The following is an 18,246-nucleotide window of genomic DNA, read 5'->3' as shown; positions in this document are numbered from 1 at the left end:
GAACCCACTAAAAAGAATTTTTAAATGTTGAGATAAAGATAAAACAAAGATATTAAATTGTTTTAATTTTATTTATGGATAGTATAAATAACCTCTTTGTTCTAGAGGGCTATAGGCTTGAATATGCTTCCTTGTCTTTTAAAATCTCTATATGTCCTAGGGAATAGAGCAGCTAGGTTGTGCAGTGGATAGAGCGCTGGGCCTAGAGTCAGGAAGACTCATCTATCTGAGTTCAAATCTGGACTCAGACACTTGCTAGCTATGTGATCCTGGCCAAGTCACTTCACACTGTTTGCCCCAACTTACTCATCTGTAAAACAATCTGGAGAAGAAAATGTCAAACCACTGCAGTATCTCTGCCAAGAATACCCCAAATGGGGTTACAAAAAGTCAGGCATGACTAACAGACTAAAAAACAAAATGTTCTAGGGAATAGGGTGTACTTGTAGATAATGATTCTTTGTTAGTAATTAATTACTTAGTTAAATTTATCAATGTAGCCAACCAAGTAAGTAAATTTCTTTTTTTTTTTAGAGGTGGTGGGGGAGAGATACTTTTTTTATTGAAAGATATTTGTTGTTCAGTCCGGTCTGACTCTACATGACTCCATGGGCTTTTGTCCATAGCAAAGATATTGAAGTGGTTTGCCATTTCCTTATCTAATTCAAAGATATACAATACAACAATCAAATAATAGGCTATTAAACATGACAGTTTTTCAGCAGGAAACATGTTTCTCTCACCATACACAATGCAAAAACAAAAAAATGTGAATTTTCTCTGATTTCAACTCAGCAGAAAATTTTCAGTGTAAATTCATTCTTCATTTTTTAGATTTTTTGTTCTTTTGGGTTTTTTTCTCGTTTTTGTTTGTTTTTGCTTCCTGGATGTTATCATAACTTTATCTCCCATTCATATCTAGATATTTTTGTTGTGTTTTTGTATAACTTTGAGAAACAGCAAAGATGTTTAGCTGAACCAGAGAGTGCGGGAACGGGAATAGAATAGGAAGGTAGGTTGAGACCAGGTTGGGAATGATTTTAAATGGCATGAAGAGGAGTTTGTATTTGATCCCGGAGAGACTAGGGAGCCCCTGGAGCTCACTAAGGTGGGGGTGGGGGATATGGGGTAAACTTGAGGCAGGAAGATCAATTAGGTGGCCTTTGTAGTCTTCCAGGCAAAAAGTATCGAGAGTCTCAACCTGGATGGTGACTGTGTAAAGAGCGGAAATAGGTGTGAGAGATGTCGTAGAGGAAGAAACAAGATTTGGCAACTTCCTGTATATTTTGGGTAAATGAAAGTGAAAAGTCCTGAAACTGAGGTTGGGAATACTGAAAAGAGAGTGCTATGCTCAAAAGAAATAGGGAAGTTTGGGAAAAGGGTGAGTTTGGTGGGGCTAGGGTGACAGAGGAGAGGAAATAAAATGAGATTTGTGATGCAGATTGCAACTCATTCATGCATACTCATCCTCTGAGACTCAATTTATCTCACTGAAAATGAAATTACTTACTGGTCACTGCCCCAAAACATACCCTACCCCTCAGATGATTCCTACCACATAATTTTTTTTTCCCTCAAAGGCCATTTTCTTTCCAATAGCATGAATTAAAGCATCATTTCCTGGTGCAGAAGAAAGGAAGTTAGGATTTTCCACAGGTAAGGGAAGGAGTCAACTTCACTTGCTGAAGGGTGGGGATGGTTGTGTTGGAGATATCCCCCAATTAGCTAGAGTGGGGAGGGTGAAATGTAACCAGTCTTACTACCCTTCTGATCACATAACCCTTAGGGTCATGATAGGAACTGGCCATGGACTGTGGTCCTTCCTTTGAAGATCACTGTCCTAGAGACTTGCTGGTTTTTCTAGATTTAGAGCTCAAGACCTCAGAGCCCAACCACCACTTATTATACATGAGGAAATTAAGGCCCAAAACAGTAAAGGGACCTACCCAAGGTCACTTTAGTAAGATCATAATTATTAAGTAGTGTAGGAGGGAATCAAATAATAATAATAATAGTAATCATTCATATAGCTTTAAGGTTGGCAAAGTGCTTTACAAATATTAACTTCTTTTATCTTCACAATAATCCTGGGAAGAAGATGCTATTATTATCCACATTTTACAAATGAGGAAAATGCAGCATGAATAGTTAAGACTGGCCCAGAGTTAAATGGCTACTCATTATCTGAGGCTGGGTTTGAACTCAGGTCTATCTGACTTAGATTTAACACTCTATCCACTATACCACCTAGCTGTTTCTAACTTCTACTCTACCACAGTTTTCTCTAAGGAGATTTTTCTCTCTTTTTTTTTTTGAGACAGGAAGAAAAGAGTAAGCTGTTTCTATTCACCAACTCCTAGGTTACCTGTGTTCTATTTATTGTTTTATAACAAACTGTCTATCTCCTTTCTCTAAGAGCTCATTTGCATCTGAAGTCATTTTAAACAGAAATGGCCTTTTAGAAGCAAACATTCCACTGAATTAGTAACCTCCTTTGACAAAGGTAGTGTCTTACATCTTTCAGCCTGGCCCCTTTTTTCCCTCTTAGCACAGAAACACCTTGGGGGATTTGTAGAACAGGTGGTTTATTGGTGGGCTCTGAGGGTCTATGTATCTGCTTTGATTTTTCAGGAGAGAGGAGACATCTTAATGAAGGACCACAGAACACAGAAGAGAAGTTAAAGAGAAGAAAAGGAAGCTACTCCCGAGGTACAGACAAACTCAGAATTCTATTATAAAATCTGATCTTTTTTTAGTTTCTTATCAGACGGATCCTCCAAGCTGGTCTTTGCTTTTCTCCAGCAAAAAATTCTTTACTGATACAGAATTGATGTGGTGACTCGTTTTTTTTTTCACAACTAATGGCTTTTTGTTTCTAGAGAAAGGACTTGCAACATGCAAATGGCATGCATCAGAAATCATTCTGATGCAAGACCAGAGCTCCTCAGCTCTTTTTACAATTGCAAAATGGTTTTGTAGCCCAAAGGAAAACATGAAATGTGCTAAAGCCTGGGAAAAAAAATAACCAAAGTAATAGCTATAACTGAGAGCTGAGAAATTCCTCTCAGCCTCATGAACTCCTTTATTAAGAAACTTATTGTCTTTTTTTTAATCTTGATTGAGTGTGTTTCTAAAAACATAACGAGAAAGGAAAAAGATGGGGTTAGAGCCATGAACTATGGTTTTCTGTGTTCTTAACGGTATGAAACAACAATCAATCAATGAACAAATGATTAATCTCCTAATACATGTCAAATATTATGCTAGGTGCTGGGGACACAATGACAAAAATGAAACAATTCCTGCCTTCATGGAGTTTACATTTTTTTAGGGAAATACTATGAGCATGTAACTTGGAAGGGTATGTACAGTGGAACTGATGGAGGGATGGGACCTGGACCCCTGAAAGGAAAAGGCCATGTCTCTGAAAGCAACCTAGCCCCTGAAACTTTCCCACACATTTCTACCTAGATACTCAATAATCCTTTTAACTGCCCTTTCACTGTGGCTCTCCAACCACTTAACTCCTTTCATTGTCTACACCTGGCCCACCCCAGGCTACTCGCCACTCCTTAATCCTATCCAGATCTTCCCACAGTCTTTTTCTATACAAGTATCAGTCCCATCCTCAACAAATTCATAGATTCACTAAGAATTTTATCTGCTTCTATGGGCCTCACAAATACTGCAGATTTACTAGAAATCTTGCCTGCCTAACTGGAGTCACAATAAACTGGCTACTTTGACTGGAAGACTTGAGTGGTTGAATTCTTTCTTTTTGGGGGAGGGAGCAATTGGGGTTAAGTGATTTGTCCAGGGTCACACAGCTAGTAAGTGTCAAGTGTTTGGTCTGAAGCCGGATTTGAACGCAGGTCCTCTTGACTTCAAGGCTGGTGCTCTATCCACTGTGCCACCTAGCTGCCCCGGTTGAATTCTTTCGAGGCAGACCCCCTATATGCTTGCATTTCAGGGTTCCCAGCATCCCAAACCACAAAAGAAGCAGCTCGAAATGGTTTGTAAAAATCAATTGTTAAATTGGCAGTCCAGCATTTTTACCTCAGAAATTAGTAAACGCTAAAAATCAGGGCTTGATTTGTTGTTTTTAAGAAAGGGATGATGAAGATGTTAATGCAGATTGAACCTAAAAGTATGCCATGCACATATTTCTTTTTTTTGGAAAGCCTGTAGTTTAACACTGACTAGCCCACTCTTGCATATAAGTATGTAGACATAGATAGCTAGACATAGATATGTTGTTGTTCAGTTGTGTTCAGTTCTTCATGAGCCCATTTGGAATTTTCTTGGCAAGGATAATAATTTGCTATTTCTTTCTCCAGCTCATTTTACAGAGGAGGAAACTGAGGCAAACAGGGTAAAGTGACTTGCCCAGGGTCACACAGGTAGTAAGTGTCTAAGGCCAGACTTGAACTTAGAAAGATGAGTCTTCCTGACTCTAGCCCCAGCATGCTATCCACTGTGCCACCTAGCTGCCTCTACAGCTTTCCTATTATAAGGGGTGGGTGGGACTCCCTGATTATCCTACCCTTTTAAAAGTAATTATCTTTGTTAGTGTGGGTAATCAGGAAAACTAAAGCAACTCCATTTTGTTTATAGTTCCCCTATCTTTGTCTCTGACCCTGTTCGTATTATAGCCCCAGCCCCTATCTGCTACCTTCCTTTCTGCTAAAATAATAAGAACAATCCTATCTATTAGGGCAGAGTTACAAGAGAGTTAACCTGAAGAAGATCCTTTTCTGTCACTGGCCCCAGTGATAGGCCCTGTCCAATCCAAAGGTACTACATACCCAATTCACCTTCTGCCTAAATTGAAACCTATATAAGCTTTGTCTTTTTGTTCCTTTGGGAAGTCTCTCTGGATAAGACTTTCTAGCTGGGGAACTCAATAAACCCTCAATAATTGTAAGTAGCAAAGTAATCAAAGTGACTCCATTTTGAAAAGTTCCTCCATCTTGTCCCTGGTCCTTAATACCTCAGGGTCCTACCCTTTTTTACAGTCCCACAAATGTTGCAATAGCCAAAGAAAGCTCTTACTAACAGAAGTCACAACTTCTCCCTAAACTATGGAATGTTTTAATTGTGTGCGTTTCTGATAACCATGAGATATCCTGGAGACGCTTGGAAAGCCCCTGCTTCTTTTCTCCTGTGTATAAAAGCCCATCTCCATAATCTTAGCCCCATGGGGACTGCCTATGTGCCCGTATCCTCTGGGTCATTACTATTAGTTGAACCTCATAATAAAGCTGTTCTAATTTCTCTCCAGCTTTGGTGTCTAGATTTGACCCAACATTAGGTAAGAACATTTCTGGATTGAATCAAACAATTAGAAACAGGAATGAATTGGGCCTGTGTTGATCTTTAAATCAATCAGATCCATTTTGTAAGAGACGGAAGCAGGCCTAAAGAATTTGTAGGGGCAGGTAAGTGGTGCAGTGGATAGAGCACCGGCCCTGAAGTCAGGAGGATCTGAGTTCAAATCTGTCCTCACACCAAACACTTGACACCTACTAGCTGTGTGACCTTGGGCAAGTCACTTAACCCCAATTGCCTCACCAAAAAAAAAAAAAAGAATTTGTTTAAAAGAAAGATGCTATCTCAGATTCAGAGGGAAGGGAAACAAGCATTTTTTAAACACCTACTACATACCAGGCACTATGCTAAGGCTTAATGAATATTCTCTCATTTGATCCACACAACAACTCTGGGAGGTAGGTGTTCTTGCTATCCTCATTTTACAGTTGAGGAAACTGAGGCAAACAGAGATTAAGTGCCTTGTCCAGGATCACACAGCTGTGTCTGAAATCATATTTGAACTTAGGCCTTCCTGAATACTAGCCAAACTCTCCATACCCTGCACCACCTCTACCTTGGCCAAAGAGAAAGATTCTGAGGGACTAGATTCAAACATGGCATTTTCAGCATACCTTTGAGTAGCAAAGGGAGGACAAAACTGTGGCAGAGAAGGGAGATACAGAGAAGAGTCATCAGCTCAACAGATATGTCAGAGCAGAAGACCCAGGCTGAAGAAATATCAAGAAAATATCAGCTCTTTCTCCAACTTTCTCTCCTAGTACCTTTCTATTCACAGACATTATCTGTGAATTCACAGACATTATCCTGCAGTTTTATTGCACAAACATTCCCAATAAAATTACTCTTTTCCTCAGCCACAAACACCAGGAATTAACTAGAAGTTAGACAGAGAGCCCAACATTGACCTAAATTTGATGGGATTTCCTAATGGGGGCTTGAAGCAGCTTTTTAAAAAAAACTTCCTGACCTCAAAGAGCAAGAACCATGTGGACCTTAGAGGTAACTTTTTTACTCCCTCAGCTTAATGAGCTAATTATTGTAACAATGTTACATTTCTTTTCCAGACTTCTTACACATTACTTTCTTCCTAAAAACTCTGCAATACTGCCATACCGGCCTATTTGTGAGTCTTTATTCTCAACATTCTATACCCAGTCTGCAATTCTGAGTGTTGGGGACTTATCCAGTGCTAGTGTTCCAATTAGCCTTTTTGTCCACTCCCAGTTTTCTCAGGCTGCTATTGTGCAGTGGGAACTCTGATTCCACAGCTAGACTACTCACAGGGTTCTGTGTATTTGGGGATTTCTATTCCTGTAGTGCCCGAGAATCTTCATCTGTTCCTTCCTGTCTTCTTGTGGGTCAAAGCCTTAGGCATAAGGAAAATGTTCAGAATCTAATTTTGATATAGAAAATATACTGGCTCTCACTTTGTAAGTCATTGGAACTACTTCTCCCCCTCCTCAGAGGAATGTGACATTGTGTTGGAATAGCTAAGAGTGCTAGACCTAGAGTCCAGAAGACTTCAGTGCGAATCCTGCCCCCAACACTCACTGTATGACAATGGACAAGTCACTAAACCCCTGGGAGCATTGGTTTCCTCATTTATAAAATGGAGATCATACCTAGAGTCCCAAAACCTCACTTTCTTGTTGTGAGAATTCCATGAGGTAATGTATATAAAGCATATTGCAAACTTTAATGCACTATAATGTCAATTATTTTTCCTTAAACATTCTCTTCAATAAAGGATTACAACAGAAAATAAAATGCCATTGGCACCTAACAATTAGTAATCATAGACTTAAATATATCTTAGAGGTTCAACCCTCTCATTATACAGATGAGAAAACTGAGGCACAGAGAGATTAAGTTATTTGTCCAAGGTTACACTCACAGTAAACAGCAGTACCAGGATTCAAACTCAGTTCCTATGATTACAAGTTAAATTCTCTTTCCACCTTAATCCCCTCACCAATAGGGATAGAATCATTATACCACAATTCCATAAGAAGGCAAAATGATGGCCATGTTCAAACTGTTCCAACTACTAATTTCAAAATCCTCTTTCTTTTAACTTTTTCTGGGGGAAAAAGGTTTACAATCAACTTGTCTGAGATGGGGAGGGAAACGATGAAAATCTGTTGACTGATATAGGAATTTTTGACTCCCTCAGATTTGGTGGATAATTTCTACATGTCATTCTGTATCCAACTGACACATTGAGTCATCATATGACATTCATAGTTCACAGTGACACTCTTAATGGCCCCAGATTGTGGAGCCACAGCTTGGGTTTGTGTCAATATGATGAACTTAAAAAGATGTCTGCCAGAATAGATTTAGTACATAGCTATAAACTGTAAGGTACTTCAGAAAAACCCAACATCTTAATAGTTGTCTTTCCAGCATATAAAATGTGTATTTCCTCTAGGTTCTTACTTTCTTTTGAATCATTTTCACAGCTATTGTGGGTAGGAAAAGGGAATATTCATTATCTAGAAACATAGACAAAAAATGTGTGTGTGTGTGTGTGTGTGTGTGTGTGTGTATACTCAGCCATAAAATAATTCTCATCTCTTTTTCCTTCTAATTCAATGAACAAATATTAAAAGTCTAACGTGAATTTCTATACTTCAATGAATCTGTGATCTCCTCAATGTGGGTTTCCCTCCAATGATACAGATCACAACCCATCCATGGCTACCCATCCTGTGTTACTATTGTTTGTGTCATCCCATAAATCCTCTCCATAAGTGGTCAACCAGATGGGCTAGAGACTTTCTTCTAGACCTAGAGACATTTTATGATACCAATGCAGCAGGATTGTTCCAATTTTTTTTCCTGGTTCTACATCTCTCTGATGACCTCTTTTATGACTCTTCTCCTGTACAGCTTTTCATTTGTATTGTGTTGAAGGCCACTCCTGCCCACCCCACCATGTACCACTCCATTGTTCTCTCCTCACACATAAAATCCCAAGTACCTGTGAGAGAGGAAAGAATCAATTACCACAGATAGGACATTTACTGAGCATTTCTGTTAATTTTGTGTATAATTTGTGTATAATAATAATAAAATTGGCTTTATTTTATAAGTACACCCCAATGTGGTGATGCATAGCTACAGTTCCTTCTCCTGAAGAGGCTGAGGCTGGTAGGTGGCATGAGTTTTAGTTCTAAGCTACAGTAGGGCTAAAGCCAATAAGATCTCTCCACTATCTCCTATTCCAATATGGTGGCCTCTGAGAAGTGAAGGACTACTCCAAGGACAAACCAGCTCAGGTCAGAAAGACAACAGATCAAAGCTTCATTGTCAATCAGCATTGGAATAGGGCTGTGGAGCCACTTCTGTATTTCCAGCATAAGTAAGATATGGAGACCTAGTCTCAGAAAAAAAAAATTGTAAGTACATTGTTTTGCCAAATATAACTGTTGTTTAAATATTGGAAGATTTGGAGAGCACCCCTGTTTGAATTCCTTTCAAACTTTAAAAAAAATCCTTTTTTTTAATTTTTAGTACTATGTTTGGTTTTATTTTTTCTGGTCACTTCTATTCATTTAATCTATTGTGCTTTGAGGACTTTTACTTCAAAAATAGTAGATCATCTCTACTGGAAATTTTAAACTATTGTTATTTCATTTAAGCTGTTAATGTTGCTTTTTTTAAAAAAAATTATAAATGTTGATTTTTCTGACCAAAGTAAAAAGAAGAGTTCAAGATAGATAAAGGAGATTTTTAAAAATTACCTGTGAAATGAATGGATGATTCAAAACTGTTGAGGATGTTGTGTGTTCTCTGGTGTGATTCCTCTGGGTGATCTTTATTTCACACCTCTATTTACTTTCTCATCTCTGTTGGAGCTGAGAAGTTCCATGGACTGTCAGCTTAAAAGCAACAACATACCTTGCCCAACAAGTTTAGAAGAACAAGGCTGAATGGTGAGCAACTGTAGAAGAATGGGTTATCAACCTTGACTATTAAGGGAAAGTGAGGCTCTCACAGAGTAATACTGACCTTAACATAAAGTGAATAGAGCATCTTCATCTTGGTCTGGGGGAACATGCTAATCTTGTTCCATTTTTTGGCTTTGCATTCATAGGATAGACTCACATCTAAGAGCTAATATAGCTAATTTGACCAATCCCCAACTGAATAGAATACACTAAAAAGTGGCCACTTTCTCCATAATTACATAAATGGACTCCAAATGTTAAAACTCCCTATAGACCACATTGTATTAAGTTCCACAAAAAAAGGAGATTAAGTAATGGCTTTACAAATCAATCTCACTCTTTACTCCTCCATGGATTTATTGCTGTAATATTGGGTGAAAACATGGACAAGTTTGATGGAATTGCAAGAAAGATAAAGAGAAACACATTCTCTGGTTCTGCCTATCTGCTACTATTTGAGGGAGTGAAAAGTGTGTTGAATTTTCTCTAGCTCTTTTGGAGAAATAACATCAGATTGGAAAAGAATGGTAAAATAAGCAGAGAACAGAAAAATAATTATCCCTAGATCCCCCTTAGGTATTCCTGCATCATGCTTCAACTGGCAAGTGACTTTTCATTTTAAAATCCATAGCAGGACCAATGGAGACCCAAAGCAGAACTTTGAGCGATCTGATGGAAAGATTCTTTATAAATCCAAGGAATAAATATATATTAAGTATAACATGCTCTCCTCAAGACAAAGAAATCCATCTCAGTCAAATGAGCATTTCCTAAGAGAAAAGTCAAAAAGGTATGAAATGAATACTTGACTTGCTTTTTGCCTTAGCAAAGTTATTGTTATTGTTGTTGTTGTTATTCATCCTTCATTTTCAAGTAGGACCAATGATGTCATTGAGTGAATTAGATTTAAGTGAGGCAGAGTTACACAAAGCCATCAGCCTCAGTCTCTCTTCCAAAGTCACCAAAGTCCAGTGGCAAGACATAAATGGCTTGGGATGCAATGGATGCCCTTGACATCTTTGACATCTAACCAAATTTTAAGTGCTACACCATGCCCTGCTTCAGCCACCTTTGGGGCAATTGGAATAAAATTTTCTCATCTGCCCATTCTGCTCGAGGAAGTCTTCACATGCTTGGAGTAGAATCCCTGTTATTCATCAACCAGTCTGAAGCCCATCTGTTACCCTCAACCTGGTTTAGCCTGTCTGCCAACAAGGTTTTGCCAGGGTGTGACCGCTCTGAATGGAACCACAGTGAGGTGAAGGGGCCTTCACAGAAGTCAGGAAAAATATTGCTGTTAGTACAGGCATTGCCAATTCTGTGTAAATGTGATTCTTTGGTTCTGTACTACCTCTCATATTCATTCAAGGAGAGAATGCACACAGAGTTAATTATCTAGCCAAAAGACTTTTAAAATAACTTGGGGAACAATATCTAAGTTAGCCCCCAGACCATGTTCAAAGTCTGTGGCTCTCAGAAGTGGCTTTTATTTTAATCCCTTGATTGACTGGATCAATCTAGTCTGAGATGAAATGGAATATTAGTCAAAATACTAAAATACTTGACTTACCATCTCTAGCTGATAAAGAACATCACCCCTGCTCCATTCCCTTAGGAGATTCTCCTTTCCAGTTAACTTCTCACAATGCCCATAGATTCAGGTATTTGCTATGTAGTAACCACATAACATTACATGTAGATGGAAATAAATACATAAAAAGCAAACTTGACCAAATATTCCTGTATGGAAATGATTACCATTAACTATATCCTTTTCCCTGCTTCTGGGCAACACTAGTCTTGCCATCCTTGCTTCTCTATATACTCTCTTGTCTCCCTGGTTGACTGCTCTTATTTCTTGACTTTGTAACCCCAGTCCCAAAGCCCATTAGTATGGGACTTTTTCCTTACTGGTGGAGATGATTTTGTGAAGGGTGGGTTGGAGTTAGGGAGAAAGGAAAGCTCTTCAATCTTCTTTATTCCTCTTCAGACTTTGCGTTGCCTCAGGCCCCAAAGTCTCTTGGGGAGCTTCTGATTTTCAGCTTTGAGAGGAAAATGGAGGAGGCCAACCCCACCTCAGGTTGCTGAAGGAAAAGACAGTGGGAAGACATGAAATGAATTGGCAGTCTCCATCATGTCCCTAGCCCCAGCTTGCTACATTAGAGACTTTGGAGAACTTCCCCTCAGGTGAGATCTAGGATTCTCTCTTTTGGTTGAGCTGAATTATCTCACTCCCAATAGGAGAGCTCCTTCACATTCTATTGTCTGATATATATTGTCCTATGTATACTTTTTCTGACTTCTATTTTACTATGATCTGGATAAGTGGGTTTTTTTTACTATTCATTATATGAGCTCATTGTAGAACTGCCTTTTGGTGGGAAAAAAGTCAAGCCTTAGATATAAATCTTGGGGTTCTTCTTCCTGCCAATAATGAAACAGTAGACAGAAATCAGCTTGAACCTGAAACCTCATTCCTAAAACCAATAATATTTAAGGGAGCAGATAGATACAATTCTAGCTCAGTACCCCTCTCTCTGAGGAGAGCAGAGTAGCCTCTGACCCCAACTTCCTGTTCCCCCTCCTGGCAGGAATTAAAGTCTCCCATAGAGAAGGACAAGGGAAGAAAAGGCTAGAGATGTCTAGTCTGCCTCCCTCTGAGCCACACAAAGACATCCTCATGCCACATATGGGGGGACAGTCCTCACCACATTTAGGCTTTGCCACATGTAGGGGCTCACCACACATAAAAGTCCAAATGCAAAGAAGGAAAAAGAACAAGCAAATCCAGCTAGAGACACTAAGCCTAAGTAAGCTAGCTTGACCACTATCAACAACATTTAAGAGTCTAGAGCTCTGCAAAATGACTGAAGTCAGAGAAAAGTCATTAGCCCCTAATATAGTCTAAGTCACTTAGAGGTAGTAATGACCTAAAGAAAAAAAGCATTCACTGTGGCTGACTACATATGGGGCTACCAAACATACACCTATTAGGGCAGCTAGGTGGCGCAGTGTATAGAGCACTGACCCTGGATTCAGGAGGACCTGAGTTCAAATCCAGCCTCAGACACATAACCCTCACTAGCTGTGTGACCCCGGTCAAGTCACTTAACCCTGTTTGCTTAAACAACAACAAAAAAAAAAGATACACCTATGGCAGTAGTTTGCATACTTTGTGATCTCAGGACTCCTTTACACTCTTAAAAATTTTTGAGAACCTTCCCAAAAGAGTTTTCATTTATGAGGGTTATATTTATTGATATTTAAAACATTGGAAAGTAAAATATCTTAGCATTTTTATGAAAATAAAATTTGGAGGCCCTTGAAAGGGTGTTGGCAAACTGTGAAGGATCTGAGGACCACACTTTGAGAACTACTATCTTAGGGTAATGGAGCGAAGTCTCAGCACACATACTTCATTGGATATTCAGATTGGGCTGTATCTGAATTGTCCTCATCACAGAATCCCTGTTTCATTGCAAATTGGTCTCCTGCTTTCAGGAAGGTACCACTATAGACAAAGGGGGTCATCTCCAGCCCTCCTGACCTATGACCTGCCATTGTATTCAGATGACCCTAGAGGAGAGAGTCTGATGACTTTGCACAGCCCTGCCTCACTTAAATCCAATTCACTTGCAAGTGAAGATATCACTCTCCTGATGTCATTGGTCCTTTTCAAAAATGAAGGACAAACAACAACAACTATAGACAAAGCACACAAGATACCAATGAGAGAGACAGAGGGCTTCAATTAAGGCAGGGCAACTGGAACTCTGTCCTAGAGCAACAAATTTGGAGGCCACCACATTCAAAGAACACTGGTGGCACTTGCAATCCTTCAGCAGAATAAAATGGAGTAAGAATAATTAGTTAAAACAGGAATCTATGAAATAACTGACTGGGATAAGTTTTCCAGTGAGTTCCCTGCACCAATGGCCCAGGTTCTCTATCTCAACATACCCTTCCCTTTCCCTAAATGAGGGCACATTTTGTGATACTTTCCCCAGGCTTTGTTTGTGGTACTTCAAGTCAAATCACCTTGACAAGGACAAAAAAAAATCCCCTTTGCCTCTGTTTTTTGTGAACATACCACAATTCTCCTCCTTTTTCCCTGTCATCTTCCCAGAGGTCAGCACACAAGTTGAGCACACAAAATATATCCTTAGAAAGGAAAACTTTCCAGGATATCTACATAGTGTGGGTCTGCAGTCAATCCCTCACTCAATTGATAAGTCAGTTCTACCCAAAACAGTAAGAAACAGGGCTGTGGCTAGTATCATGTCTGTGAAAATAGCCATTCTTTCTCCTCCTTAAATATCCCAGGGAAATGCTTCACCTGCATGCCAAAAATGGTGGTGCAATTGCTGGCTCCACATTTCACCTACTCTTTGCTGAGTTTCCCTTTTGATCATACCTTAGGAATGGAACCTAATGAAATAGCTACTGGCCACTGCAGCCACTTCATATTTGCCCTAACTGCTGAACCCCATTCTTATGTGCAGCAAAAAAATATGAATAGTAGGGTATAGCTGCTCCTGCTTCCCTACTTATCATGGTTTCTTTTCCATTCATTTCATAAGGTCCTAAAGACTTTAGTTTCTCACCCAAAACTTCATAATTATTGCCAATGTTTTTTGTTGTTTTTTATTCACATATGAGGTGCCAGAAGTGGGTAGTTATTCTGATAAATCTTGTGAGGTTGTCTGTCATGTCTTGGATGAATGCCCCAGGAAGACAATAGATCTCCACTATTGTCATCAGGTCAGGAAATAGCTGCCTCAGTTCCCCTGAGCCCAGAATCACTAGTCACTAGTCCTAAATCATCCTTTGACCCTTTATGAATGGTGTCTCATCTGATAGCTTCTGTGCCTCTACTGTATCATTAATTAGAGGATAAGCATCTTGTTTCTCTTATTTCTCCTCAAAGCATCCATTTTCCTGATCTTCAGGCAAAGCCTCAAATAAGTTTAGTAAAAACCTATGGATCTTTCATAGAATGTTTTTAATTGCATAAAATAAAACATAAAGATTCACCAAGGAAGCCAATTGTATTGAATACAGTCATGAAAATATTTTTTAAAACAAATTTGCAGATTCCTCCAGTTAAGACCCCTAGTCTAAATGTTCAATTGTTTTTTTCTTCCTCTTTCTTCTCTTCAGTACAACACTCTTACTCTCCAATGTCCTGACAATATTGTCCTCCTCCATCTCAGATTCTTTGGTTTTGTTGTTTGTTTGTTTTTCTATTCATTTCTGTTTCCTTAAGGAACACTTCACTGTCCCTAACAACCTGGAGTGTGAAGAAGCATTTTTCAAGCCCTTTGCTTTCTCCTCTAGGAGGGCGATCATCCTAGACTTGAAAAACAGGTAACAGTCATTCAATTGTGGCAGAAATACAAACATCACACACTGAATGCCTGTCACTAAGCAGTTTCTCCTGCTTCCCATTCTCATTGAGAATTCAGCTGGGAATTAGGAAACTTCTATTATATTTTTGACTCTAGAATTAATCACTTACGTGACTTGAAATTTCAAGTCACTTTCTTTAACTGGGCCTCAGTTTCCTCATCTGTAAAATGAAGGGTTGGGTTAGCTCATGTTTTCTAAGATCCATTTAAGCTCTAATAGTCTACAAGACTCTAAGAAGGGTATCATGAAAATATTGAAAACAAAGAGGTTAAACTTATGATAATCTGTTTTAAGACATATAATTATATAACTACTTATCGTTTTATTGATTATTTAATAAGTACTCTGTGTCCGCATTATAAAATTAAAAGGTCATGTTGGACATGGTGGCAAGCACTTATAATAACCAAATATTAGGGAAGCTAAGACTCTTGGATCTCTTGACTTTGGAGTTCTGAGTTGCAGAGGGCTAAGCTGATCAAGTATCTGCACTAAATCTGGCACCAATATTGTGAGCCCTTGGGAGCAGGGTTACCTACAGCACTGACTGGCCCAGGTAAGAAAAAGAGCATGTCAAGCTCCCTTGCTGATCAGAGTGATACTGGGCATGTGATAACCTCTGTACTTCTAGCCTAGACAAGAGAGACCAAGTCTCTAATTAAAATTCTTTTAAAATAAAATTGTAAGGGACATACTAAGAGATCATCTTATACAGAGCTGTTACAAGCAATTTTTGCACCTAGGGCAATCAGGTTGTAAAGCATGAAGTATGAAAAGGCTCATTGGATTCAGGATGATGTGGGGGAGGAAAGCCCCACCCTAAGATACTACAAAGTTTCTTCACTACTGAAGGACTGGCTACCACTGAGGAAGGGGAAGAGGATAGCCAATGGGATGATCTAACTGGGTGAAGGAAACCTACCCTGGTATACCATAAGGTTTCTAAGCTATTGAAAGGACATGCACCAGGACAAGGTTACCATCAGTGACAGGAATGGGAAAGGGAGAAAATATGTCACTAAATGGCTATTCATGCCCTAACTAAAACAAAGCCCCATGGCTGCACCCTAGTTATGCCTCTGGTCTCATATGTTAAATGACCATAGAGGAGATATTTCTGTTAATTTAGGGACGTAATCTTCTTAGATAACCGCCTATGGACAAAGTCCAAGAATTATCTTCTTGTCCTAAATCCCCTTTTATAATGAATAATAAAATAAAATTTGGGTATAAGAAACAATAGTAGTATGTGTTCAACATTATAAACACAAAGGTATGGTCACTCACCTCAAGGAGTTTACATTCAAAAAAATGACAACACAAATATGATATTTAGGGACTCAAGCAATGCCATTATTTCATCATCAATGTAAAACTGAGAGCAGAGGACCTTGTGGGAAACACTCTAACCACAGCATTTAAGAAATGGTTCAATGGGAAAAAGGGAAAGTGAATGTGGAGGAGGAGGAAGGAGGAAGGAAGGTGTCTTTGCTGCTCTGTGGGTTCCCCTGGGGAGCAGCTTCCCCTGACCCCTCCTCTGCCATGGCCTCGGAAGGGGCCCGATAAGGAGAGCTATCTTGGACATCAATGGATTATGTTGTTGGGTCAACAACCACTGAAGCACCAGCCCTTAAAAATGTTACTTCACTGGTAAACACAAAGAAAAGTGGTTCATCAGTAACCCCTGAGAAACTTAGTGCATTGTTCTTAGCACCTGAAGTTCTGTCAGTGCTCACAACAAAGAAAAACAAATAGCTCAGAATTCTAAAAAGACAAAAACCAACAATATGTGAAATTGACCAGGAAGAAATGAGAAAGAACAAGAAAAAAGAAAAGGAAGCCTAAAGCAAATTATGAAACTCTCATGGTCCAGGAGCCACCAAGAATTGAAGATATTGAAGAGTTTCCTAATCTGACAGTTGCTTCTGAAAGAAAAAAAACAAACTGGAGCCATCAAAATGGTTTAGTTTATCTAAACACCAAGCAGAGGATTCTGAAGAACTTGTTAACCATACACCGATTTCTGACAGAAGAAATGGACCACAGTCATCAAAATTTCACTCTAAACAGCAACCAGAGACTATTACAAAAAAGTTTGGGAAAAAGAGTCAAATTTCAGTGAGGTTGGATTTGGGAGAAAATGCTGGCTGCGTTGGAAAAAAAAAAAGCAGAATTCACAGAATTCAAAACAGTCTTTCAAACCTATTGTAGTTTCTGTTGGTACAATACCAGTACTTTCTAAAGAATTAGCAACATCGGGGAAAAATCACCGGTCAAATCAAGTGATGTCTCCTCATAATCCATTGGATTCCAGTTCTCCATTAATAAAGAAAGGCATGCAAAGGGAAATCCCAAAGACCAAAAAGCCAACATCCCTGAAAAGGATTCTTTTGAAAGATCGAGAAGAAAGAAAACAGAAACATCTCTTACAACAGCTTTCAATTCCAGCATGTGCTGAGGATTCAGCACGATTTGGTGAATAATGTTAATGATAAATCACCTGACCAAGTTGAGCAGCCAGATTTTTAGGAAATAGAAGAAACAGAAGAATCAGTCCCTGACTCTTCTACTGTTGAAGTGGAAAACACATTAGAAGAGCCCCTAACTGAACTCCAACAGGATGAGGAAGTTTGCCCCATTGTTACACAGCCAGTGCCTCCTTTTCCAAAGATCCATAGTAGGAGATTTAGAATGTATCAGAAAGATCCAGTAAAGGCAAAGACCAAATGCCAGATTGTGATGGGACTCAGAGAAGTGCTCAAATATCTGAAACTCAAAAATCCAAAATGTGTCATTGTTTCTCCAAATTGTGAAAAGAGCAAATCAAAAGGTGGGTTGGATGAGACATTATCGATTATGCCTGTGAACAGAACGTCCCATTTGTATTTGCTCTCCACTGAAAAGCTCTGGGGTGGAGTGTAAACAAAGTAGTATCAGTCAGTGTGGTAGGAATTTTCAACTACGTTGGTGCTCGGGGTCAATTTCTCAAGGTGGTAGAGTTTACAATGGAAGCCAGATAGGTAATGTTAGCCACTTTAAAAGAAGGAGCTGAAGCACTAGAAACGCAGTATCCTCTACCCTCCTCACTTACTCCCCAGGGCCAGAGTTGCTCTTCAGAGCTTAGAGAAACAACTGACACAACAAAAGAGGAAGAACCGAATTACATTAAAATCTGGAAGAAAAATCTTGAAGAATACAATCTATACGTACTGGAACTGGAGCAGACTTCAACCACTGAAATGCTGAACTTGAATTTATGAGAAAAGAATATTTGTTTTGGGGCGGGGGCAGGGAAAATATGATTATTTTGTGTTCTCTTTCCCCTTTTCTCCTAAATTTTTTATGAATGTTTTAAAGTATTTTGTATGAAATATTTAAATTTCAAAATTAATTGATGGCTTAATATAGTATTTGTTGACAAATGATATAATAAGCACTAAGCTATTAATATTTTACCATGGACAGTAGGTTAACAGTTGCTAATACTTTTTTCCAAAGCCTTTTCATATAAAATAGGTTTTATTGATTTGAGAACTGTGGGGTATACTGTTGA

General features: G+C 39.0%; 1 pseudogene; it reads left to right on the top strand.

Annotated features, from left to right (window-relative positions):
- The first annotated feature begins 1,806 nt into the window (after positions 1-1,806).
- Positions 1,807-17,953, top strand: LOC114036399 (annotated as a pseudogene).
- Positions 17,954-18,246: the final 293 nt, after the last annotated feature.

This window comes from Vombatus ursinus, unplaced genomic scaffold (genome assembly GCF_900497805.2).
Source record: "Vombatus ursinus unplaced genomic scaffold, bare-nosed wombat genome assembly UNPS02009835.1, whole genome shotgun sequence".
Taxonomy (NCBI): Eukaryota; Metazoa; Chordata; class Mammalia; order Diprotodontia; family Vombatidae; genus Vombatus; species Vombatus ursinus.
This window is presented reverse-complemented; position numbering and strand designations above follow the sequence as displayed.